At 31.4% G+C, this 6,408-nt stretch overlaps 1 long non-coding RNA gene across 1 annotated transcript; it reads left to right on the top strand.

Moving 5' to 3' along the window:
• The first annotated feature begins 4,693 nt into the window (after window positions 1–4,693).
• LOC127723394 (uncharacterized) lies at window positions 4,694–5,498 on the top strand. Its single transcript, XR_007992062.1, has 2 exons — window positions 4,694–4,911; window positions 5,325–5,498. It is a non-coding gene; the product is annotated as an uncharacterized LOC127723394 (long non-coding RNA).
• Window positions 5,499–6,408: the final 910 nt, after the last annotated feature.

Raw genomic sequence — 6,408 nt, 5'->3', positions numbered from 1 at the left:
TGTAGAATAAGATCAATGATCGCAGTTTATATTTATCTTAGGCCATATATACATATTTCTTTTGCCGCCAAAATACGTCGTCTGATACCGGAAGTTATTTGGGTATTATAAATAGAGAATTGGACTCTAAAGAGGATGAACATTTTTACGAAATTAATACAAGAATCAAACAAGATCAAATAAGATCTTACCGTAAAGCTCCGTGAATCCAGAATCGAAAATCTTTCAATCACTGAAGTGTTATGTGATTTTTGTAAATTCCGTACAAACAACGGTACATTTCCGGCTCATCTGCATGTTCTACACAGGAATTGTCCGTTAGATTGACAACAATTCGGTCCACAGTGAAAGAGGGTCTTCAGAAATACTGTGAAACTGTTTACTCGTGTAGTGGTACTAACCTTATGTGGATTCTAAAAGACTCTAAAGAACTTCAGGATGATTTTAAATCTCGATCTTTCTCTGAAATTAATTCTATCAAAACCTTTAATTTTTCAATTCTTTATACAACTATTCCCCAGGTGAAATAAATAATCCACAATGCTTTTTATCATAAAAATGGTATCATATGCTATAAATTTATTGCTTCGGGATACCATACGGCATATTTTGTTAATAGTGAACAAAAAGGTGAAACATGCTACACCGAGAAACAAGTGAGCTGTATGATGGAGTTTCTCATTGACAACATATTTGTCGAATTTGATGGTAGACTTGTTCAACAAAATATCGGCACTTCTATGGGAACTAACTGTGTGAGTCGGAATTCCTTCAGACACTTGTCAAAAATCAGATCAAAGAAGCATGATCATTTAATTTCACATTCAGATATATTGATGGTGTTCTTTCCATTAACAATCCAAACTTTTCTGATTGGATTCCATTAATATATCTTACCGAACTAGAAATTGAAGAAACAAAAGACTCGTGCATGTTCACACTATACGGACTTCATATACAGGAGTGTGTTCCTAACGCAGAAACTGCTCCAACAGAGTTATGAGGAGGACAGATTAAAAGTGACACTCCGTAAATTTTACGGACACCATCAGGAATTGGTTTATCCATACAATGTCATTGTCCAAACTTACTACGGACATTTTTACCACGTGTTAGATTGTGGTTTGACATTACGTCGTCTGATCTTTTAATTACCGAACGTGACTTATTCCCGATTGTGACTATTTTGCTGAGTGTGAATTCGCATTGCTATAAGACGTGTCACGGTGCTTTTCTATCCAGAATTCATGTATTTAGTTTTGATGTTATTCTCATCGGATTTTGTCAAATGTCTTATCGTTTTTAGTTGTAAATCTTTTTCTGTTGTATTTGTGTGTTATGGTAAAGATAATTAATCACCCAGTTCATTTATTAGATTTTAGTTTGGGTCAACTTAATTTATACGATATATTTGGTTTACAGTTTGATTTAGAAGAAACACCGACATAGCTAGATAATACAATTAATTATTTTTATATTAATTAGTATTGTAATTTTCATTGTTATCAATAAATGAGTATTACAAACCTAATCTTGAATTCTATCCTAATTCTATCCTAATTTGGGGAAATTTTTAGAAATTCAAATGTGACGTCACTTTTTGCGTTGATCTCTTTTTGGGTAACTCGGCTGTGAATTTTTATGTGCTGGTTTATGTTGTTTTATGTATTCGTTTTTATTCTATAGTTAGTCACCACTTCGGTGTTATCATGTATATCTATTATATAGTCATTTTTATAAATTTAGTGTTTGCAAAAGTATGAAATATTCTAAATAATAAGGATGTTCTTATCCCAGACAGAAAACCTTAGCCGTATTAGGCACAACTTTTTGGAACTTTTGATCCTCAATGCTCTTCAATGCTCTTCAACTTTGTACTTGTTTTGGCTTTCGAACATTTTTTATCTGAGCGTCACTGGTTAGTCTTGTGTGGACGAAACGCGCGTCTTGCGTATTAAATTTTAAACCTGGTAGCTTTTGTTAGCTATTATTCGTATGTTTCTCTGTCCTATATGTTCTCCCATTTATTTGTATTGTAGTCCTGTCATGTAATGTTGTCATTTTAATGTTATATTTAACATTGCCATAAAAGCAGGAGGTTTGGCTAGCCACAAAACCAGGTTCAAACCACCATTTTTTTCTTAAAATGTCCTGTACCAAGTCAGGAAAATGGCCATTGTTATATTATAGTTCGTTTCTGTGTGTGTTACATTTTAATGTTGTGTTTCTGTTGTGTTCTCCTCTTATATTTGATGTGTTTCCCTCAGATTTAGTTTGTAACCCGGATTTGGTTTTTTTTCTCAGTCGATTTTTGAATTTCGAATAGCGGTATACTACTGTTGCCTTTACCTAAATCATTTGGTATTAAAGAACTTATAGCTGCTACTCAAGACTTTATAAAACGTCACCAGTATCTGAGCAGAAAGTCCTTTTTCGAAAGTTCATCGGAAAATACCAAGGCCTTGTTTATAAATATTCCGTATCAACATAAATAATACATAATGGTCTTGAATTATAGGGGCTAGGTACTGACGTTGTTTATCGTCTTAATTCAGTGCTATAGTGTTCTTTTTATTTGTTTTTATAATATAAAAATAAGAAGATGTGGTATGATTGCTAATGAGACAACATTCCACAAGAGAATCTTTGTATATTTTTTACCTTTACTGTTTATTCCATTTATTGGTAATTTGCTTTTAGCGTGGCTCGGTATTTATACATCCCGCCATTGTACGTGTTATTGTGCTATGGTCATTTTCTTGTATTCTTGTCTTTCATTTTTGCTTATGTGCTTTGTCTAAAGAGTGTCTTTATGCCATTTTGTTTTTCTTTGTTGACATAGTTGTTTGTTTTTAGCTTGATTAGAATTAGAATACATTGTTGCATTAAGGTACAGTATTCGACAATCGATTGATCGACAACAGTTGATTTTTCCTGCATTTTTGAATTCAATTCAGTTAAAAAGAATGTTTTTTTTTATTCGATCGTCACTGATGAGTTTTGTGTAGACGAAACGCGCGTCTCGCTTACAAAATATAAATCCTTGTATCTATGAGGAGTTTATCGAATAGACAACTTAGCGATTAACAAATCTTTAACGAACGACACGAACGGTAACGATTAAATAACATTTGTTGAATCAACCAACTCAACTGATTACCATCATTTTTTAATCAATCAACTTAATTTGTTGACGATGATGACTCAATCGTAACGATAGATACGATCGATAACGATTGAACGTCATATGTCGAATCAATCAATCCAATTTGTTTAAGACGAAGACTCAATCGTAACTATCGATAACGATTGAACATCATTTGTCGAATCAACCTTCGTAAATTGTTTATGATCTATACTTGATCGATAAAGATTAAACATGATTAGTTATAATATATATGTAGGACTCTAAAGTGCGATGGGGACGCTAAAACGCGATGGTCTACGCTAAAGTGCGATGGTTTGATACGCTAAAGTACGATGGTCTGTGTTATTAAGTGGAACACGTTAAAGTCCGATGGCTCAATACACTAAAGTGAGTTTGTTCGCGAAAGTATGGACGTATGCCACGATACATTCATTATGACGGTATAAGCCGTTTGTACAAACAAAAAATGGACGTGCCGTTAAACCATTATATGTGTCCAGATGAAGGGTTTATACTTGACAAAAAAAGAAAGAAAAGAGAAACTAATGATCCTAATCCGGAACATTTTTTGTCGGTATTGGACGAGGTAAATTTGATATGCAAAAAGAAATTTGATGAAAATAGCTGGGGTGCTAAAAAAATAAAGGAGGAACTAAATTATTAATGGGAGATACAAGTGTTAGAAAGTATTTGGCCAACTTTCTGTATGATGATCACACTTGTTCATTGTACCACAGAAGTACAAAGGTAGGAGACAATCACAGAAGAGTCTTATCTAAAGAAGAAATGATAGTGAAAATTAACAACAATCATAAAATTGATCACCGCAAAAGTGACGCTATTTATGAAACATTGAAGAAATCATATTTTCCCGTAGTTCGTGAAAATACTAGATTACTGTTTAAGCAACATATGAAATGTTCGCAATGCCTTGCAGCGGTTGATTTACCAAAGACACAGATTACTAGAAAACCAATACCAGCTAACTATTCCAATAGTAGGTGGCAAATGGATTTAAAGAAGATGCCTCCATGTAAAGGATATAATTACATATGTAATATTGTTGACTGCTACAGCCGCTTTGCCTTTGGTGGACATCTTAAGCAGAAGACGGCAAAAGAAGTTTCCGAATTGCTACTAAAATTTATCTATATATTTGGTCCACCTCGGATTCTTCAGACGGATAACGGGAAAGAATTTAACAATGCAGATCTTTGTGCAGTGATGGATGAGTTTAAAACAAGAAAAATTAATGGTCGTCCGTACCATCCCCAATCACAATGTTAGTTAAAAAAAACTTAATTGTACTATAATATTAAATAATAATTTTGTATCACCTATTCATTACAATAGAAATACATATTGCCTTTACATTATGTCCAGGTTTACATCTTTAACAGCCTTTTTTTTACTTTTTTATGAATATTTATAATTTTTTTTCATACCTTTAATGTAGACAAACGGTATACCTATAAAGTACTAAACTAAATTATTATCTTCAAAATGCTATATTCATTAAATATAGAATTTATAACAATGTTATATCACTTTTTTACACCATAATTTCAGGACGTGTGGAAAGATTTAATAGGACAGTTGTTGCATACTTTAGATCCCAATTTGTTGACACAAGAGATTGGCCAAGTTTACTTTGAGAGTTTTATTACAAATATAACAACAGAGTGAACAAATCTACTAGACCAATGACACCCCATCAAAAAATTTTCAAGAGGCCAAACTTTTCAATGGCATTAGAAGAACAGGTTAATTATATAAACTTTTTTTAATTATAAATAAGAAAATGAGGTATGATTGCCAATAGGACAATATTCAATTAAAATACAAATCACATATATAAAAAAAACAAAAAAAGGTTACAATACGATGTTTGATAATGATAAAACCCCACACTGAAAAGTATAGTTTAAAAGATCATCTTATAAACACAATTTAATACACGAATCCAACGGTTATATTTAAGTATAAAACGTTACAACAAGTTTAAAGTTTGTGTTTATTATAAAATATAAGTAAATAGTTTTATTATTTCTTGTAATTTCTTCAAGTTAACACAGTGAAAAATGATTTTTGCATGTTGAACGTACAGTGACAAATATTACATGCATATAGTGGACAATCACACGCAACCTTTTGTTTATTTATACTTAATGTTTAGGTTGCAAAGTGTAATTTAACTAAAGAGGAAAAAGAATTTTTAGAGATGGCTCACGTGGATGTAGAGGAAGATTATGACGACAACAATAACTTGACATTAAACATAATAAATAAAAACTTAAAATCAGTGAAAATTAATGGAATTACTGATGCAGAACCCGGGGTTGTTAATCAGGTATTAAAATAGTTGCTTGTTTATATGAAATAAATTATAAATAATGGAACTTGTAAAACAAAATATTTCACTAATGTGGGTTGTCAATTGCACACAAGTCGTAAATAAAAAAAAGGTAATGAAATTACAATATCATTTTTATATATATCTATTACTTGTTAGCTTATATTGTACCAGTGTATTATAAAGATTTCACATGAAAAATGTCTTTGTAGAAAAATAATGAAGACCAGCAGTCTGAGATGATATATAATACATTAACCAGTGATTCTGCAACAATTGGTGCATCAAGTACAAATTTTGAGGTGAGTGCGAAAACCTTGTTCTATTTAAAAGCGCATTAATGATATAAATATTTCTATTGAACAACAAATTAAAACATTGCATAACGTAAGTTTGTATGTTTGAAATAGGTTAAAATTCCTTCTTGTTATAATACTTGATTTATAAAACATTTTAATTGCATATTTATAGATTAACAGTAAAAGTGTGCATAAAAAAGCTCAAGAAATTGCCAGAATGGATGCAGAAAATGATTATCAGGAATTTGTTGAGTCGTTGTGGAACACAAGAATTACCAACATGATCAATGAATGTGAATCGGTATGATACATAACTGTTTATTTTAATTGTTTTTAAATTAAGTCATTTCATATAATTATAATCTAATTGTAATAAGGTTAAAAAATGTAATGGAAGATACATTACTTGGAATTTGTGTATAAAGTACTTGTTTGTGAATGATTATTTGTTTCCTTTACATTTCAGGTAATAACGAGAAATGAAACTTTAACTAGCATTGTGCATTATATGCAGCCCGAAAATGGCGTAGAAAATGTCGAGGTAAGTATTGCTAAGATGTTTTGATCACTATTAAACGTTTAGATTGGGTATTTGGATTTCATTTGAA

This window comes from Mytilus californianus, unplaced genomic scaffold (assembly GCF_021869535.1).
Source record: "Mytilus californianus isolate M0D057914Y unplaced genomic scaffold, xbMytCali1.0.p SCAF_13, whole genome shotgun sequence".
NCBI lineage: Eukaryota > Metazoa > Mollusca > Bivalvia > Mytilida > Mytilidae > Mytilus > Mytilus californianus.
This window is presented reverse-complemented; position numbering and strand designations above follow the sequence as displayed.